Raw genomic sequence first — 22,182 nt, forward strand, 5'->3', positions numbered from 1 at the left:
GAATCAAAAGCTGTTTAGGGAAACGTATCCCACCACATGTTGAAAACAAGAAGGGAAAAACTCATGGTAAAGTAATTTCATCATAAATTTTATACTCTGAAAACAAAACCTCAAAACTGGATTGAGTGGTGAAATGTTCATAGGAAATTATATGAGTATTTGCAAGGATAGTTGGGAAGAAATGAAGCTACTTGTGTTAATAAGTGATTTCTTAATTAAGTAGGAAGTGAGCTGAAGGAAGGACTCATAAGAAAATGAAAACAATAATGATGGCTTCTTTTTACTAATTAGGCCAGAATGGCAACCTTACAAAAAAATCTAAGTGTTGGGTATTACTTTTCCCTCAAAAATTATGGATTCTTTTGTTCATCTCATCTAACTTAAAGGTCTATTCTTCCTTTAATCTGACTAGTAAAATGTAATTTTAAGAAGAGAAAAATGTAGAAATGGTTTACCTATGAGCATTCTTAACAATGGAAGTTATTGCCAGATCATTTGGTAATATTTTTACATTTAATATGCCTCTTCACATTTGGCAGTTTTCTGTGCAACAGTGGAAATAATGGATAAGGGGAGATTTTCTTGGCTAGGAAATAGTGAGTGTAAAATGAATGAAAATCTTGAACTCAGGCATACACTTAAGATGCTAGTTATGACTACATATTTCAAAAAGCTGTTACTATCACACAGAATCCTTAGAACCAAGAAGTGATTTAGCCTCAAAGTTTATTTTTAACAAAGTTTATTTTAAATTGCCAATTTTTCTTCTTCATAATTCTTAGATTTTTTTAGAACACATCCAAGAAACAAGTATTATGAGAATTTCTCAATTCTGAAACTTAGCAGATTTAGTTAATAGCATTTTTTGCACTGAAGAGAACATCAAAATCCAACCTTAAGACTTGGTGTCTTCCTGGATTCTTAGATTCTGGTGTTCATACATGCATTAGTATGCTCAGACTGTTGTAGCAAAGTACCACAATTGAGTGACTTAAACAACAGAAATTTATTTTCTCACCGTTCTAGAGAATAGAATTTCAAGATCAAACTGTCAGCAGTGTTGGTTCCTTCTGAGTCCTGTGAGAAAGAATCTATGCCATGCCTCTTCTGCTGGTTTGCTGTCAATCTGTGGTGCTCCTTGGCTTTATGGGAGCATCGACTTGATCTCTTTCATCATCTTCACATGGTGTTCTCCTGATGTATGTGTCTGTGCCCACATTTCTCCTTTTCATAAGGACATGATGAGTTATATTGGATTGGGGCATACCCTACTCAGTATGATTTCATCTTAACTAATTACACTGCAGTGATCCTGTTTCCCAACAGGGTGACATTCTGAGGTACTAGGAGTTGGGACTTCAACATATGCATTTAGGAGGACACAATTCAACCCATAACAATATGTATTAAATAGATGGATATGGACATTCTTGGAGTCAACCTGCAGATTATCTACTCATTTGAGATCATTTGTCTGTCATAGTTACACAGAGAAATTAAAGACAGGGCAGTTTTCATCAGAAGAGGGATTGTTTTCCAGAAGTACCCAAGCACTACTACTGGGGATCACCTCTTAACTGACTCCCCTAATATCAACTCTTACCCTAACCCCAATTCTCTAGCGTATGCTTTACCTGAGTCACCTAGGTAAATGCCACATTTATATTACCCTGTTCCCTAATAACTTTCAGTGGCTTCTTGTTACCTGCAAGGTAAAACGCAAGTTCCTAAGTGTGCCATTTAGTCTTCCATCCACCAAAGTATCCCTGCCATTTAATACTGTCAACTGTCACATGTACAAATCCGAAGTTCCAGCTAAATTTAGGTACTCACTGTCTTCTGAACACACCAGAAACTTTATTTTTGCACCTTTGTTTATATCTATTTTTATTGGCATAAGAAATCCTATTTCTTTTATGTGGCCTATGAATCTGACTGAAATGCCACCTCCTCTATGACACCATCACTATTCACAAGTTATTCCTGCCTCTCATCCCTATAGCAATCATTCCTATAGCAATTGCTCATTTCTGTAGCAATCTTATAAGTTATTTTGTACTCATTTCTCTTTGCATTGCTAGATTTCTAAAACATGTTTATGTCTTACCTCCCTAGCTAGCCTGTAAACATCTTGGGAGTAAGTAATTCTGTTATTCATAGTGTAATACTGGTCCTCAGATGTTATTGATGTAATTAGTATTGATTCATTGTACTGTTTTTTTTAACCAGTGAAGTGTTTTGTAGCCGTGTTTTTATTTCTTTTAAATCGTTGAGCATCCATAGTTAGTTGTTACATCTCTAGTTCACAGAGTTTGACATTATCTCATATATAGTCCGGGGTCAAGGGATTTGGATTCATCTCATTGAACTAGTTTATCCAGTCCTCACTTACTTACCTTATCTATAAAATTAGGAAGTAACACTAATTTAGTTCTAAGGTTACTCTCAGATCTAAAATTCCGCAATTTAAAAGTCTATACATTGTATTTTTTAAAATGCAATCTCTATGTAAAGTTAATCAGGCATGACAAGCTTGTATACAGATACATGGATGGATGTAATTGATTAAGTGTTGTTGCTTTTTTGTTAGTGCTGTTAGTTTTAAAGTGATCTATTGAAAATGAAAACTGAAAGGTAATTTGAAGGCAATTCCTGTAATGTTACATAAGAAACTACTCCTAGCAGCGATTAGCTACAGGGAGCAGAATCAGGGAAATTAGGGGTAGTAGAATTTTCAATTTAATATTTTTTTAACAGAATATATATTACTTTCAAAATTAAAAAATAATAATTAGCCAATTTGGGGCCAATGCCTTTTTTTTAAAGAAAATACATCAGGCTGGTGAAAATCAATAATAAAAATAAATATAAATGTCTTCTTCCTCCTTCATATTCCTCCACTTAGATGCAAAGTGTCAAATCTAAAAGTGTCTGTGAAATACATAGATAGCTTTATTCATGTCCTTTCATATTAGGATATGCAAAGTGGTTCCTCATGGTGCTCACTTCAGTAGCATATATACTAAAATTATAATAATACCCAGAAGATTAGTATGGCCCTTGTGCAAGGATGACACACAAATTTGTAAAGCATTCCATATTACCATATTTTACCCCCCAAAATTACAAAGTGACACAAGGAAACATTTGGAGGTGCTGAATATGTTTATTACTTGGACTGTGGTGATGTTATTATGAGTATTTGCATATATTCAAATTCATAAAACTGTGAACAATAAATATATGCAACTTTTTGTATTTCAATTATGCCTCAGCAAAGCTGTAAATGTAAAAATGTACTTCCTCGGGCCGGGCATGATGGCTCACACCTGTAATCCCAGCACTTTGGGAGTCTGAGACGGGTGGATCACCTGAGGTCAGGAGTTCGAGACCAGACTGGCTAACATGGTGAAACCCCCTTTCTACTAAAAACAATGCAAAAAAATAGCCAGGCATGGTAGCACGTGCCTGTAATCCCAGCTACTTGGGAGGCTGAGGCAGGAGAATCACTTGAACCCAGGAGGCAGAGGTTGTAGTGAGCCGAGATTGCGCCATTGCACTCCACCTTGGGCAACAAAAGCGAAACTCTGTCTCAAAAATAAATAAATAAATAAATAAATAAATAAATAAATAAATAAGATAAAGTGCTTCTTCATGATAATTAGTGAAGAGACTAGTGTTTTGAACATGAAGAAAAAGTAAAATGAACACGTAACCTAAGAGAAGCAAAATAATACGTGGTACTTACTATCTGAATTGACTAAATTACAAGTACATAAGCACTGTATGTGATTCTAAATTTTCTGGAATATCAGATTAAGAAGAGTTTCTTGGCTATATCCTTTTAATTGCATAATAAAAAAGCATCTAAATAATTTTACAGAGAAAAACTATCTTGACATTGACTTAAAGATAAAACCCCCACTTTGTTAGTTCTTCTGTAAGGGATATTGGGACACAGAACAGACCATGTCTTCAACTACAGTTTTGAAAAAGATGCACTTTGTTTAATGGACATTTCTTTTATTGAGGCCCTAACAGTATTGAGAGCATAATATTCTATTTTAACACAGGGTACTGAGTTATTCTTGCAGAGAACGAATAACAAGGCCTAGGCCCCTCATTTTCTGATGATCCAATTTTGTCAAGGTTTAACGGGAATGAAACCTTGGCTTCGTTTCATTTCATTTCATTTCATTCCTGTTAACGGGAATGAAATTTCTGGCTCATTACTGTTTCCATCAAATTGCCTTACAACACTCTTAAATGTATCATTTTATTTTTTTTTTATTATTATTTTTTTTAACTTTTTTTTTTTTCTTTTATTATTATTATTATTATTATTATTATACTTTAGGTTTTATGGTACATGTGCGCAATGTGCAGGTAAGTTACATATGTATACATGTGCCATGCTGGTGCGCTGCACCCACCAACTCGTCATCTAGCATTAGGTATATCTCCCAATGCTATCCCTCCCCCCTCCCCCCACCCCACAACAGTCCCCAGAGTGTGATGTTCCCCTTCCTGTGTCCATGTGTTCTCATTGTTCAATTCCCACCTATGAGTGAGAATATGCGGTGTTTGGTTTTTTGTTCTTGCGATAGTTTACTGAGAATGATGATTTCCAATTTCATCCATGTCCCTACAAAGGACGTGAACTCATCATTTTTTATGGCTGCATAGTATTCCATGGTGTATATGTGCCACATTTTCTTAATCCAGTCTATCATTGTAGGACATTTGGGATGGTTCCAAGTCTTTGCTATTGTGAATAATGCCGCAATAAACATACGTGTGCATGTGTCTTTATAGCAGCATGATTTATAGTCCTTTGGGTATATACCCAGTAATGGGATGGCTGGGTCGAATGGAATTTCTAGTTCTAGATCCCTGAGGAATCGCCACACTGACTTCCACAAGGGTTGAACTAGTTTACAGTCCCACCAACAGTGTAAAAGTGTTCCTATTTCTCCACATCCTCTCCAGCACCTGTTGTTTCCTGACTTTTTAATGATTGCCATTCTAACTGGTGTGAGATGGTATCTCATTGTGGTTTTGATTTGCATTTCTCTGATGGCCAGTGATGGTGAGCATTTTTTCATGTGTTTTTTGGCTGCATAAATGTCTTCTTTAAAGTTCATATGGAACCAAAAAAGAGCCCGCATCGCCAAGTCAATCCTAAGCCAAAAGAACAAAGCTGGAGGCATCACACTACCTGACTTCAAACTATACTACAAGGCTACAGTAACCAAAACAGCATGGTACTGGTACCAAAACAGAGATATAGATCAATGGAACAGAACAGAGCCGTCAGAAATAATGCCACATATCTACAAGTATCTGATCTTTGACAAACCTGACAAAAACAAGAAATGGGGAAAGGATTCCCTATTTAATAAATGGTGCTGGGAAAACTGGCTAGCCATATGTAGAAAGCTGAAACTGGATCCCTTCCTTACACCTTATACAAAAATCAATTCAAGATGGATTAAAGACTTAAATGTTAGACCTAAAACCATAAAAACCCTAGAAGAAAACCTAGGCAATACCATTCAGGACATAGGCATGGGCAAGGACTTCATGTCTAAAACACCAAAAGCAATGGCAACAAAAGCCAAAATTGACAAATGGGATCTAATTAAACTCAAGAGCTTCTGCACAGCAAAAGAAACCACCATCAGAGTGAACAGGCAACCTACAAAATGGGAGAAAATTTTCGCAACCTACTCATCTGACAAAGGGCTAATATCCAGAATCTACAATGAACTCCAACAAATTTACAAGAAAAAAACAAACAACCCCATCAAAAAGTGGGCGAAGGACATGAACAGACACTTCTCAAAAAAATGTATCATTTTAAAGTGAGTTTAGTATGTGAGACCAAGAGAGGGAGGAACCTAGTAGGTAGGTATGCCCTCTTGTGGAGTTCTTATTCAGAATCAGCCTCTGTTACAATACAAGTAAACCAGAAAGGTGATGGACAAGTTCAAGAAAAGTTAGTTCATTAACTAGACAGTGAAAACAAGTGGATCTGGAGCTAAGGAACAGAACTCTAGTCCCAGGGTCAAGATAGCATTAAGGTCGGTATAAGAAGTTACCCAGTTCTCCTTTCTGCAGCAAAATAATGTAGGGTACCCAGGAGCTTACCAAAATACTGGGGAAGAAGTTAAGACAGACATTGGAAGTGCACATCAGTTCAACCTATTGGAAATTCAACTGAAGATTTCAACCTGTTAGAACTTCAACTTGTGGGATTTTCAAGTGGTTGAAAGACCAAGACTAGGTTTAATCACAATTTGTTATAGGATCCCCATCCTGGTCTTCATGAACTAGGCTCTATTGGCCACTGCAGATAACTGCGCACTGCTTCCTCAAACAGGAGTGTTGATATTTATGAACTATCACCTTTCTAAGGTAAAGGAATTTCACATGACAGGAAAATATGACCTCTTTTTATTTTTGTTGGTAAAGCCCTCTTTGCACCAGATTCTGAGTGCAGAGATTAACCAAATTGTTCTTCACTTGTATTCTTCTATCATCTTGTCCAACAAATACTCAATCCAAGAACTATCACCTCTTGCTTAAGGGTGATTTTGTTTTAAATAAACACAGCTCATTATTTCTACCAATGTCAATGTGGAGAATGAAGGAAACTGACATTTATTAAACTTCACTTATGAATCAGTTATGCTGCCAACCAGTAATTTTACTAATTTGTTCATGATCTTATGCTTAGAACTTGGATCAAATCCAGGTCCATTTAATGCCAAAACATTTATTTCCACTGAGTATTACTGCCCAATACAAAAATTAAAGTAATTTTCTCTGACCCTACATGTATTTCAGGCATTTCTTGACCCAATACTTACAACATAAGTGCTGTGTGCTCAAATTTACCTTCTATGTAACTCCAGATTTAAGGATCTTTCCACTAGAGTCCTGTGTATTCAGATGCAGAAAAACAGTCAAGTTCACTGGCTATAGTTCATAAATAATTTTTACAATAGGTGTTTGCTTCATACAGTAAGTTCTAACTTTCAAGGATGACCCTGTGCCAGAGTTCCCATATTCAACAAAATGGCTAAGAGCTTCTCCAGGATCCAGGACTGGTGCTGGCTCCTTTCCTGAAACCTCAGGTAAATGGCCGTCCTAGGGATGCAAGTTTGTATCAGAGTTTAAGATAAAAGACTAGATTTATTGAGTTATGAAGTCCAAAGGCACTTCTGGACATTCATATACACACGTTCACACATACACACACCATTCTGCCTTCCCCAGCCATATGCACACTTACCCAGGAAATTTGTGCACAAAAGCTTGTCTAGGAAAAAATAACTCTTTCAATAGACAAATAACTTTTAAAAACTGGCAGACAATTAATACCAAAATCCTATTAGAAAAAAATGTGAAAGAAAGCAACAAATTTGTCAATAGATGAGCATTTATAAGAAAAATGTTGCTACAGGCAAGATATAAAAGCTGTCAGCTAAAGTTTTACTATGCATTGAAAATTGTAATAAAGCTTTTACTACTATGAAGGAAGACCATGAATCATAAGTGCAAGAACTCAAGGCAGTGGGAGGAAATAGAATTTCAATTGGCAGAATTCAGTGAAGTGGAAGAAACAAACTAAAACCACAAACAAAACAAACTAAAATCACAGAAATATAAAAGAATTACACAGAGGACACATGAGAATAGACACTGAAGAAAACACAGCAAAGAGATAGAAGAAATAAATGAGGCAAGGCAAGAAATCAAACTTAAAATGGATTATATAAAGAATTAGGGAAGAATGATAGGTACATAAACCAGACAATACAGAAGCTATATATTCATAATTAGAGTCCATGAAAAACAAAACCAAAACTAATAGAACAGAACAAGTATTTGAAAATATAATTTGAGGGGAAAAAATGTTAAAAACAGAAAAGAATAACCATATCTATTGAAAGCATATATTATGTAGCAGTAAAAACTGAGTCAATGCTGAGACATATCTTTCCGCTACATACTCAGGATGTATGTACCTACGACATATTCTAGTAAATTGATACGAAACGCATCTTTTAAATGGCCAGCCAAAAAGATCATATTATTTACAGGAGGAAAAAAACTCAGGCTGGCCTTTGATTTCTGCTTGTTTGTATTCAGCACTAGACGTTAGTGGAACAACACCTCTGAAATACTCAAGGAAACAAAGTTTAAGCCGGGGATTTCATGTCCAGCCAAGATATTCGTTAAGTATAAAGCCACAAACAATATAGAATGTGCCACAACTCAAGAAATACTGCTCACGTACCAGAGACTGAACTTCAGCCAATCAAGGATGACAGGGAAAACTTTAGCAAATGGCTGGTGATAAGCACTTAATATACTTAGTAGAACTAAGACTAAAGGAAATGTGTGGATTAGATGAAAAAGTCCAAAATAAATTGTATATGCCCTGGCAATTCAAAATATACAAATAACAAAACATTGGGAGAGTAACACAGGAAGAATTTTAGTGATTTCTCAAAAAACAAACAAACATATAACTACCATATGTAGAAACCTATAGGTACAATATTGACTGATTGCATCATCTGTAACAGTGTGGAGTCAAAGTATATTACCTAAAACTGATAAATTAAGTAATAGAATTATAACATAGTATGGTTGTATCACTTAACAGTACAAAACAGTAAATAAACATTATTTTTTAAAATCATACACAATTACTAAATAGCTAAAAACAGAAATGTTTGACAATTTGTCATGGCAATACTGAATTTTAAAATTGTACATCTAAAACTTGCATAGCCCTTTAAATAGAATGATGAGGTGAATATATGTTTTTCTCCCAAGAAGATACTCTTAAAATAACTTATGGCAAAACATAACCATGAAATAAATATCGTGCTCCTCCTTGTACTTATTTTCTAGAAAATTTATTATATTGAATGAAAGTATGGCCAAGTTGAAGATTATAAGCCTAAAGAAAATAATAGTACAATAATATCTACTGACTTTTGGTAGATAATACCACTTGAGTGGCTGCAGAATCAGTTTCTTTTCCTTGGCTCTGAATGCTGAATCAAGAATCAAGGAAGCATTGTCCCTTAGCAGGAAGTGGGAGTACCCCCGTAGGTTGACAGTGAAGTCTTCTCTCTCAAGGTGTGGCTGCGAGGCTCTCCCATCACTGACATTGTTATTTAGGGGAACTTCTGGCTCTTTCATCTCAAGGGAGCAAAAATATGTTACAACATTTAACATGGGATACAATATATTTAGGGGTCCTAGACACCTTTGAGAATCTGACGAAAGCAGTAGGATCTTTCTCCAGAAAAAAACATACATGTCACATATTGCCTAGAATCCTATGGAACTCACAGAATCCCCAGAAGCTCATCCAAAGAGACTCTCAAAATGTACGGACTCCAGGTTAAAGACCCTGGTTTTAAAAGTTCTTTGGACTTTGGTCAGAATTTTCAGTGTTGAGCTTGCTGGTCGGAAATACAGGTGTTACTGCATGCTCTTATGGAAGGAAGGCTGCCAAAATAACATTTCCAATCCACCTAAGGTTTCCTTCTTATTTATTCTGGTATGAGTGACAGTCCTCAAAGTCTGATCACCAGACCACCTAACTTAGAATTACCTGGATTCCTGTTAAAAATGGAGGTGGATTTGTTTATTTCTAAACCACACACTAATCCAGAAAAGGCAGATACCTCTGCAACAGTAAAGCTTCCCCTGCTTCTCCAAACTCTATGTAGAACAGCAACAAATAAACAACCCCACCCTTAGTCTCACTGCCTTCTAAAATGAAACATTCCAGAGCTGCTGCAATAGGTTGCCAAGGGGAATAATTAATCATTATAAATCCAAAAGTGCAAAAGTATTTTTGTTTTGTTTTGCTTTTTTTCTATTTTAAAGTGACTAACATTTTGAGAGCATTTACCACATGCCAAACCTGCAGGTAGACACTATCACAAAGGATGTTTTATGTTCATTGCTGCTCAATCATCACTTGTCCTAAAAATAGGAAGATATTCCCGGGTCACTAGCTTTACTCATTTGCATGCAGCTCAGCGTTGGTGGCAATGCTGAAGCAAGCATACAAGGATGTCTGACTAGTAGGCACACACCACATCACAATTAAGGTTCAATTACCCATGTGGCAGCTAGGCAGGATGGAGCCCTGTGTTCTGTCTTTTAGTCAGAGATTAGAACATGTCTTAAGAATGAGCATTGCCCTACATGGTTATCTCTATGGGCATTGTAGTTCAATTTGGAAAACACAAAGCACTTTTTTTTTCCAGCAGATTTTCACTATTGTGTTTTTTTAAGAGGTGATCAAATAGGTACCCAAGATAAAGGAATGTCAGGATTTATGGATTAAAATCATCACTTTTCATTGTACCAAAAAAGACTGATGGAATTTTGATCGCAAACTTGAACCAACTGCTCAGATTACTTCATTCAAATCTGAGTGCATCTCTTTCTGCACTGCTGACTTATGCTGTAGATCTTTCTCTTTGCAATTTTCTTTATCTTCATATAAAGTGAAACTCTGGACATGTATAGGAATGTGCACACAATATTTAATTTGTTAGTCTGTGCCTGGCGGGGCCAATGCAGCAGAGTCTCACATGCTCCAAGTTGTTATTGCACTTCTATAGAATTCACAATGAATTTCACAGTGGAATGTACAATATAAAATGTTCCCGATTTCACACACCTTTTAAAGTAAAAAGATCGCTTGGAAACTTTGTAAATTCAAATAAAGTGAACTAGATAGACTTTTTGGTGTTTCTCTACTAAGGGTCTTAAATACTGAGGAAAATAGACTTTTCTTCTGTTTTCAATTTCAGATGTCACCATTTTAAAATAAATGTTATTATGTATATCTCAGGTTATAACATGATGTTATGGGATACATATAGATAGTAATATGATTACTGTAGTCAAGCAAATTAATATATCTATCATCTCACAGAGTTAGTTTTTTTTTTTTTTTCTGTGACAGAAGCAACTAAAATGTAATTAACAGAAGTCCCTGGTACAATACAATTTTATTAACTCTAGTCCTCATGTTGTGTGTTAGATCTCTAGATTTGTTCATTCTACATATCTGCTACTTTGTATCATTTGACCTACATCTTCCGTCTTCTCCTTATCCCCTAACAACTGTTATTCTCGATCTCTGTATTTTTATTCAGCCTTTAAAAAGGAGATCCTGCCATTTGCCAAAACATGGATGGACCTGGAGGACATCATACTAAGTAAAATGAGCCAGACATGGAAAGAAAAGTAGTATATAATCTCACTTATAGGTGGAAGCTTAAAAAAAGTCAAATAATTATATTTAATTATTAAAAGCCACTGTTAGCATTAAAATCCAAATATACCATTAACTCAGTCGTCTTCACACACACTATTTGAATTTCTTCTATCCTGATTTTATCAATGCATACATTGTAAATGAAATACTGTACTGTGTAAGCGCCTTCTTTTTTCTTATACATAATTTGTTTTTATTTTCATATTGGTCATTATTTAAATTGTATAAATTATAAGAGTATTTAATTCCATATTGTTAGATAGATCGTCCTAGTTTTATTTTTATAAGTAACTCTACCATAAACAGTTTATAGTACTATACAACGTACTGATGTTTAAGAGCTTGGGCTTTGAAGTTGGGCAGAATAAGCCTCAAATCCTGTCAGAACCTCTTAATAGTAGTGTGACTTTAGACATGCTATTTAACCTGCCTGAACCTCAGTTCACCTGTGTCCTAAATGGATACAGAATGATAGCTTCCTGACAAATCTATCCTGAGAATTAAATAAGATAACCTATGTAAACCAATATATTGTAAATGCTCAATAGATGTTAGCTATTGCTATAACAATTTTTGTCCTTCCGAATTATCAATTTGGGTTGATTTCCCAAGAATGAGAATATTGGTTAAATGATTTGGAGACTCATTAATTTAGTCATAATATAATTGAATGTCTACTCTATGTTAGGTGCTGAAAGAAAGTGGTGAACAGTCAGGTGAGGCCCCCAAATAAGAGGTGTTTGCAGTTTGGAAGAGAAGATAGACATTACATTAAGTCATTATATTTAAATATAGTGTTGCAGAAGAGAAAGTAAAAGTGTTAAAAAATGTAGACCAAGGAGATATATATTGCCTAATTAACTTCCAAACTATTGAACATTTAAAATAATATGTGAGAGTAATGCACTAGTTACCGAAATTCTCAATAGCTTTTAGCCCAAATTTTTCATTTCTACCTTAATATCTGCAAAATAATTTTGTCAGAAAGATTTACCCATCTTTTGTCCACTAAGGATGTTGCTGTGTACTTCAGAAAATAAAATTATCTTACTACATATTATGGATTCTCCTTTATTTCCTATATATTTACCATTTTTCTATATATTTTCCTATATATTTACCATTTTTCTGATATTAAGTGTTGTGGTTATTGCACTAAAGTTTTGCAGTTTTACATTACTACATATATCTTGCCTTTCCTTTATAATTTCTTCCATTGACCCAATATTTGTACTGTACATTTTCCAAGGATCTTTCTATTCTTGACCTGGAGAGTTCTCTCGCTGTATCTAAAAATGCCACTCATATCACAGCAGGCATTTTTTTCCTTTTCTATACATAAACCATGGTCACTGACGTTCACTCAAGCACTGTGCAAAGAAGTAAAATGCAGCTTGAAGACGCAACCTAAACACTCTGCTCTGCTAAAAATAAACTATGTTAAAGTCGTTATAGACCTTTTTATTTTTGTTAAGAAAAGGTGATTTATGTTGTCAATTTTGTAAAATCTTCAGAGTATCTTCATGCTTTAGAGGGGGATCTCCCCCCACTGTAAAAGTGACTCTTACAATTTACATTTATATTTATGTTGTTCTTTTACAAAGATGATTCACCAAGTCATAGCTCAGCCGTGTAAACCAAGAACCAAAGCACTTATGCTTGAGAAATTTCAACATGAATGTTACCATGGAGACTTTTTCTTAGTATTTAAAAACCACTCCTTTTGGACCACATTTGAATGTTCTTCAAGTAGCCCATGAAAATTGTTTATAATTATACATGTCATACATATATAATTGAATTATGCTTTCAAGAATAATCTGATGAAGATGGATAGAGTACTAGAATTTAATTAGTCCTGAGGACAGACTATGTCATCATTACACTTTATCAATTACAGATCTTTGATGGAAGCATCACATAGTTTTCATTTTTATATTTCCTGTATTTAAATTCTCAACTAAGCTCTCCAAAATTGCAAGAGCAATATGGCTAGAGGTAAAGATGGTAATACAACAACATTACTCTTTCCAAAAGTATACCGTAATTCTTTAAAATAGGGACTGTACTCCCTGGGCATACATAGATATGGTTTAAGTAGAGGATCACCTGATAGTCTGACTCAGGGCAATATTCAAATTGTTTAACAGCCAAGGCCTCCAGTGGTACCAGATATTGCTTTGTTGTAACTGGATTATGCAGAGATCAAAGGCAGGGGCTTTTAATGAAATTATAAAAGACTTATAAAAAAGAGAAGATTATGAAAAAGTCCTAAATTAAATACAATTAAAATTCAAAATGATATTTCTCAACCTGAGAACTAAAATAACCATTTTTTATTAGATTCTTAACCATGCTTACTGACATCAGCAATATGTAAATATTATACCAGACACTTGGAAATCCATTATATTATGTAATATTCACACCTCAGTGAGGCTGGTAGTATTAATTCTGTATTATGGATAAGGAAATGGAACACTAACGTTACATAAGAACTGGCAGAAATAGAATGTGAATCTGGTCTCCTAACTTCAAGTCCTTTCCTCAGTCCAATGTCACAGCTGCCTCTCAAAGGTGTTTACTAGATGTATGTAGAGATGACATGGATGGGTGTTGCTGGGTGAGTAATTAGATAGCAAACCTATTTCATGGTTCTTTCACAGTGTAGTATCATCCTTAACTCTAAAATACTAAATATTTTTGGAAAGTAAAAATGTTCTTTCATCAAGGGAAAGTTTCCAGAGGATATTAGAAAAGTATTTTTAAAAGTTGATTACTTATAAAATTCCTAGAAGAATACAGTGACCTGCTAGTATTAAAAAATACTTTTCTTCCACTTGAGTTGTTTGTGCTATTATTTTCAATTAATTTTTATTTATGTATTTTAACTCCATTGTCTTTTTTATTTTTGTATCAAGTGAAAATGTTTTGAAAATGACTCGGGTTAACAAATTAATTAAACATTCAATAAAATCACCTTTATGCCCACATCAGTAATTTAAATGAATCATGTTTTGAAAGTTTTTTAAAAAGAAAAGGTAGTAGGTTTCAGAGCTTGAATTGAATACCCCACAAAATTCTAAACCCTTATTTAGCAATTGCTTAATAAGAAATTGTAAAATAATCAAGAATAAATCCAAATACTGTAAAATGGATTGGTAGGCGTGTAGATAAGAGGAATTCTATAGATATGCTGTTTATGAACTGAAGGTCATTTGATGTCATTATTGAAAAAATGAGGCCGGGTGCGGTGTCTCACGCCTGTAATCCCAGCATTTTGGGAGGTTGAGGCGGGTGGATCAAGAGGTCAGGAGTTCGAGACCAACCTGGCCAACATGGTGAAACCCCGTCTCTACTAAAAATACAAAAATTTGCTGGGCATGGTGGCACGTGCCTGTAATCCCAGCTACTCATGAGGCTGAGGGAGGAGAAATGCTTGAACCGGGACCCGGGAAGGGGAGGTTGCAGTGAGCCGAGGTTGTGCCACTGCATTCCAGCCTGGGCTACAGAAAAAGAAGAAAGAAAAAATGAATACTGAAAAGAGATCTGATGAAACCACTGTATCTAAAGTAAATTTATTAGTAGATTGGTACAAGTTGAGAGGAAGTGGGCAGTAGTGGGACTGGATGAGAGCTATACTGACAAATCACGTTATCTTTTCGCCAGCCTGCCCAAGTCTACATTGTTATATTTTTTCAAATAAAATATTTAGATGAGGATATAATCAACAAGGTTTTCATATTTATGCACATCAAACACTGGGAAAGACAATTAATCCCTATGTTTACTTCCTACAGTTAGAACTCTAAAGGGATGATGAATGAGCTTAACCAAAAATAATAGATTGGGTATGCTGAATGTAAAATACGAACTTAGGTTCACAAAGATAATTGATTAAATATAGGAGAAGGGATATAGGAATTACCAAGAGTGTATGTATAAATAAAATGCTTAGAATTATAGTTTATCGCAAGCACCGTACAAATTAGTATTGGGACTTACGTACCTGCATAAATAGTGATTTACTGCTCTACCCAATATGACTTGTTTGAAAGAAAGGAACTAATATTTCCTATGTACCCCCTACCTATTAAATCCTACCCAGGATCTCGTAATTGTTCTTGACTCTACATTTAATAGGATCAGGAGAAATCTGGAGTCTATTCAGAAAAGGGCAATAAGGATGGTAAATGGTCTGGAAATCAAGTGCCACAAAACTATTGAAGAATTAGGGAGTAGTTTGAAGAAGAAAGCAGAACACAGCATCTGCCTACTAAGTTCTAAAGAGCTACCAGGGATCAAGGAAATAGTTTGGATTATTGCAGTTGCTTACACAATTTGATAATTCAAAACACTAGGGAGGGAAAGTGGTAGAGTGATCAATTGCATCTGAATTTCAGGAAGACCACATTAACAGGAATTGAATCTTTACTTCCTTAAGTGACAAGCTTTTCATCCCCTGAACTGTCTTGTATGAGAACCTGCTTTTGCACTAATCATCCCTTGTGGATCTGATCACTCAAGTGAACATTTCTGAGAAATTCAGTGGGAATGGTAATAGTACCTACCTCATGAAGTGAATATTAGGATTAAAGAAGATACTATGTGTTAAAAGTTTAATGCAGCCCCTGTCACGTATAAAGTGCTCAAAAATGCTACCTTTTTTATTACTAGATGACCAATTTCCAAAGAGAAAAGGAATTTTTATCATAAAGAAATGGAACTAGACAACTCTAAGTTGCCTTTTTAGGCGAAAAATGATACTTTTTAAAAAAATTACTAGTTGACCTTTTATATTACTACATGACCAATTTCCAAGGAGAATACTGAAGAAAACGTGCTTCTTGTCATATAGAAATGGAACTAGCCAACTCTAAATTGCCTTCCAAATGGCAAAATCAAAAGATCCATGAATCATTGTGAGGCCAATCATTACATTTCTACAGTTTTCTTAAGTATACTTGCATTATGGTTATGACTACTTTGAGGCAAACATTTTGGTCTTTCTGGTCTGTAAATAGACCCTTAATATGCAATCTATATATAATAGTCAATGTGTGGGAATTAATCTATATAAAATAAGTTAATACCTATAGTTCCTATGTAACTATATATTCCCAAATGTCTACATTGGTATTTTAGTTAAATATGATATGTGCAAATGCTTTTATTGACATTTCAATTCAAATTTCCAACTATTACTAGTATCTGAGGTTGACAGTTTTCCTGAAATAATACATGGAATACATAAAAATTCATTATATATATAATTATTTTTACAACTGGTGAAACTTTGCATATTATGGACTCATTAACAATACATTGAGGTATATAAATAACTTTAGCTGGACCACAAAGCCTTTAAATTTAGTAATTCTGTGTTTTCTCTGCAAAAGCCTGAAAATGGGAAAGGATAAGAACTTCTAATAAATAGAATTATCTTTTATTTTGAAATTCAAGTACACACTCACATCCTCTAGACCTACTGCCAAACCATTCCTAGTTTGTGTGAGTGGCAGCTCTTAATAGACAGCAAAACAAATACTCTGTAGTACTAATAATTGAAAAATAATTAAAGAATGAATTAATGTCCCAGTTGTATTCACCTCAGAGTAAATTGTCGTGAAGGAATGTCTAAATAACAACATCAAATAAAATCAGGTAGAAGTAGGCTTAAGGAATTTATTTGAAATATAAATTGTTATTCATTTAAATTCAGATTATGTTTTAATAATAGCAACTTGTATTGCATATTTATACTCTGCCAGATACTCCTAAAATTATTATGTTTTATATTTAATGTTATTATATATTATGTATAATTTAATCCTCACAACAATCTTTGGCCATAAAATTTCCACTTAGTGTATGAGAAAACTGAGGCTTCAACCAGTAACTCACCTAAAACAATACGAGTGCTAAATAAAGAGTGTAATATGAAACCTTGACTCAAGACCCATATATGTAACTACTACTGACCACCGTTTACAAAAACTTAAATAAATCAGCATCGACTAAGAAAGCAATCCTCAGTATAAAGTGACTCTCTCTTTTAAGGAGGAATAAGATGCAGATTATTTGGGCCGGGCACAGTGGCTCATGCCTGTAATCCCAGCATTTTGGGAGGCCGAGGCAGACAGATCATGAGGTCAGGAGATCAAGACCATCCTGGCTAACACGGTGAAATCGCGTCTCTACTAAAAATACAAAAAAATTAGCCTGGCGTGGTGGCGGGTGCCTGTAGTCCCAGCTATTTGGGAGGCTAAGGCAGAAGAATGGCATGAACCTGGAAGGCGGAGCTTGCAGTGAGCCGAGATCACACCACTGCACTGCAGCCTGGGGAATAGAGCGAGACTCCTTCTAAAAAAAAAAAAAAAGATGCAGGTTATTTGTTACCGATGTGCTATAGTGAGGCAAGAAGTATTTGATCATTCTTCATGGCACATTTAGTTTGTTTCCTTTCTTCCTATTTGGATAATGGTCTAGGTTTTAATATAAAACTATACTTGGAGTATCTGCTAAAGCCCATCTATTAGGGTGGTGCTTCATTAGCTTTGGATATTTTTTAAATCAATCCTAAATTTAGCAGCTGTAGGTCTTTGCATAAGTTTAGTCTTTTATAAAGAGAAGCAACTTTCTCTAGAATAACCGGGTTGGAGTTCAGAACTATTAAGTGAAAGATGACCTTCTATCTTGGTTTTCAGTTTGCTAGATTGCTGTTTACTATGGTGTAAAACAGCTTTCAATACTTAAAAACTATTAATATTTGATATAGTGCTCCTCCATTTATCAATCTCCACAAAAATGTGATATGAACAAAAATAATGCTTTGTTTTTATGTAGCACATGTCTCCATGGAGCCCAGAGGATTTGGTTGATGGGATCTAAAAATGGCTTTGTCAGGGAGCACAGAAAACTAATCTCATAATTATATTGCCAGTATTAAAACTGACACTGATTCTATATGTGGCTACTAATGTGAACATTATGCAGTCAAAGTAATACGGATGGCTTCTTCCAGCCATCTTTATAATCAATAGTAACCATACTAAGAAGTCGTACTATTTTGTATTATTTTACTTTGCCTTGGCAATGTTTAAATATTATATACTTTATTTTATTTAATCATTCTATTGTAAAAAGTCAAGTGCTAAATAATTATAATTCTAAAATTTTCTAAGGCAATAAAACAAATTATTACATGTTACAATGTTTATCTTTAAAAAGAGTCATTTTTAATGTGAAAAAGCAGGCACTATAATGTTACTGTGTTGTGAATTGAGGTGCTTTTAATGCATGGTTGCCTTTTCTGGATGGAAAATATTGATCTGTATAGTGATGAAATGGTGATTCTCAAACAATAAGTTTCTTATCTCATCTCCACTTTTCTTCTGTGTCCTAGATAATGGGCTAAACCCGTGTGTGACTATGTAGTATGTTGGAAGGAGAATAGCCCTGGATTATATCAGTGGCTCTGAAATCTTATCACCAGAATCATCTTTAGGATTTTTAAACATACAGATTGCTGGGTTTCACCCTTAGAGTTTCTAATTCAGTAGATTCGCAGTAGGGCCCCCACATTTGTATTTCTGCAAATTCCTGCTTGATGCTAAAGATGCTAAACCATCATCAGTTTGAGAACCAGTGATACAATCAATTAAACTTCTGCTTTTCCATTTACAGAGAAAAAGATAATTATAACTACATAGAAATTACATGCCAACCAGTGTTTTGGATGATTCAAGCACAAGAAAAATAGAAGAAAACTAAGCTATTTCTATTCAAAAAGAAAAATGTTAACTCTGGCTAAATATTAATACTAATTCTAACATCACTCTCAGCCTAGGCTCTCTGTTTGCATTACATTTTAATATTCCTTCAATACATATTTATTGAGCACTTATTATGCAGTAGGGGCTTGCATGCAACAGAGAAAAAGAAATGACTCCAGTCTCTGTGGAGCTGAATTTGCATTTGATGTTATTTTGCTTTAATGTACATAATATGTCTTCAATTTTATTGCATATTTCTTTTGATCCCTATGCTTACTTCACCAAAATTCTTCTTTCCCTCTTCCTAATCTTAGCACATAATTGGTAGTTATAAATATTTTTCCATTTGTCTTCCTTCTGTGTCCGAGTCTGAAGAGGGTGACAAAGATTGTTCTGACCATTGATAGCACTAAGGTTGGGCCACTGACATCCATGGGTCTTTGGACAGGAAGATATTCTTGATATTACAGGAAAGATAAGTAAGACATAGGTATTTAGCGAAATTAAATCATGGAAACTAAAACTATATGAACCTATGAAAAACAGTATTCAAGTTTATTGTTTTAATTTGCATCTATTTGATTATTAGTAATGTAGAAGCTATAACTTACCCATCATGTTGGCAAAATTTCCTTGTGGTCAATTTATAGAAATTGAAATAAAGATGTGCAAGATAGTTACACATTGATACTTTTGATAGTATTGGTTTAAATAACAAACTACTGAAATGTAGTTGAAACATCTCAGAGGACGGCCAGTTAAATAAGTTATGATATATATTGAAATTTTCATACTATTTAATTATTGAAATCATAATTTATAAGGTAACTTAAAGATATAAGTAAATATTTGATACAAGTTAAAAAATACCAAAACCAAAACTTTTTTTCAACTTTCTAAATCTAAGCATACAGAAGAAAATGCTTGGAAAAAAATATACCAAATATTAACAGTAGATTTTTCTGCATTGTAAATTATTTCTTTCTCTTTGCATTTGACTGTGTTTTACAAATTCCATCTAAAGAGTGTGTTGTGTTTATTATTTTTTATTTATTTATTTATTTATTATTATTATACTTTAGGTTTTAGGGTACATGTGCGCAATTTGCAGGTTAGTTACATATGTATACATGTGCCATGCTGGTGTGCTGCACCCACTAACTCGTCATCTAGCATTAGGTATATCTCCCAGTGCTATCCCTCCCCCCTCCCCCCACCCCACAACAGTCCCCAGAGTGTGATGTTCCCCTTCCTGTGTCCATGTGTTCTCATTGTTCAATTCCCACCTATGAGTGAGAATATGCGGTGTTTGGTTTTTTGTCCTTGTGATAGTTCGCTGAGAATGATGGTTTCTAGCTTCATCCATGTCCCTACAAAGGACATGAATTCATCATTTTTTATGACTGCATAGTATTCCATGGTGTATATGTGCCACATTTTCTTAATCCAGTCTATCATTGTTGGACATTTGGGTTGGTTCCAAGTCTTTGCTATTGTGAATAATGCTGCAATAAACATATGTGTGCATGTGTCTTTATAGCAGCATGATTTATAGTCCTTTGGGTATATACCCAGTAATGGGATGGCTGGGTCAAATGGTATTTCTAGTTCTAGATCCCTGAGGAATCGCCACACTGACTTCCACAAGGGTTGAACTAGTTTACAGTCCCACCAACAGTGTAAAAGTGTTCCTATTTCTCCACATCCTCTCCAGCACCTGTTGTTTCCTGACTTTTTAATGATTGCCATTCTAACTGTTGTGAGATGGTGTCTCATTGTGGTTTTGATTTGCATTTCTCTGATGGCCAGTGATGGTGAGCATTTTTTCATGTGTTTTTTGGCTGCATAAATGTCTTCTTTTGAGAAGTGTCTGTTCATGTCCTTCGCCCACTTTTTGATGAGGTCGTTTGTTTTTTTCTTGTCAATTTGTTTGAGTTCATTGTAGATTCTGGATATTAGCCCTTTGTCAGATGAGTAGGTTGCGAAAACTTTCTCCCATTTTGTAGATTGCCTGTTCACTCTGATGATAGTTTCCTTTGCTGTGCAGAAGCTCTTTAGTTTAATTAGATCCCATTTGTCAATTTTGGCTTTTGTTGCCATTGCTTTTGGTGTTTTAGACATGAAGTCCTTGCCCATGCCTATGTCCTGAATGGTAATGCCTAGGTTTTCTTCTAGGGTTTTTATGGTTTTAGGTCTAACGTTTAAGTCTTTAATCCATCTTGACTTAATTTTTGTATAAGGTGTAAGGAAGGGATCCAGTTTCAGCTTTCTACATATAGCTAGCCAGTTTTCCCAGCACCATTTATTAAATAGGGAATCCTTCCCCGTTGCTTGTTTTTCTCAGGTTTGTCAAAGATCAGATAGTTGTAGATATGCGGCGTTATGTCTGAGGGCTCTGTTCTGTTCCATTGATCTATATCTCTGTTTTGGTACCAGTACCATGCTGTTTTGGTTACTGTAGCCTTGTAGTATAGTTTGAAGTCAGGTAGTGTGATGCCTCCAGCTTTGTTCTTTTGGCTTAGGATTGACTTGGCGATGCGGGCTCTTTTTTGGTTCCATATGAACTTTAAAGTAGTTTTTTCCAATTCTGTGAAGAAAGTCATTGGTAGCTTGATGGGAATGGCATCGAATCTGTAAATTACCTTGGGCAGTATGGCCATTTTCACGATATTGATTCTTCCTACCCATGAGCATGGAATGTTCTTCCATTTATTTGTGTCCTCTTTTATTTCCTTGAGCAGTGGTTTGTAGTTCTCCTTGAAGAGGTCCTTCACATGCCTTGTAAGTTGGATTCCTAGGTATTTTATTCTCTTTGAAGCAATTGTGAATGGGAGTTCACTCATGATTTGGCTCTCTGTTTGTCTGTTGTTGGTGTATAAGAATTGTTGTGATTTTTGTACATTGATTTTGTATCCTGAGACTTTGCTGAAGTTGCTTATCAGCTTAAGGAGATTTTGGGCTGAGACAATGGGGTTTTCTAGATATACAATCATGTGGTCTGCAAACAGGGACAATTTGACTTCCTCTTTTCCTAATTGAATACCCATTATTTCCTTCTCTTGCCTAACTGCCCTGGCCAGA

General features: G+C 34.9%; 1 protein-coding gene and 1 non-coding gene across 5 annotated transcripts in view; both read left to right on the forward strand.

Annotated features, from left to right (window-relative positions):
* The window catches only part of MAGI2 (membrane associated guanylate kinase, WW and PDZ domain containing 2), a 1,485,052-nt gene that overhangs the window by 109,393 nt on the left and 1,353,477 nt on the right, over positions 1 to 22,182 (forward strand). The gene's annotated exons all lie outside the window — the stretch shown is intronic.
* Positions 2,999 to 3,105, forward strand: LOC129041763 (U6 spliceosomal RNA). Its single transcript, XR_008503918.1, has one exon. It is a non-coding gene; the product is annotated as a U6 spliceosomal RNA (small nuclear RNA).

Source organism: Pongo pygmaeus, chromosome 6 (genome assembly GCF_028885625.2).
Source record: "Pongo pygmaeus isolate AG05252 chromosome 6, NHGRI_mPonPyg2-v2.0_pri, whole genome shotgun sequence".
Taxonomy (NCBI): Eukaryota; Metazoa; Chordata; class Mammalia; order Primates; family Hominidae; genus Pongo; species Pongo pygmaeus.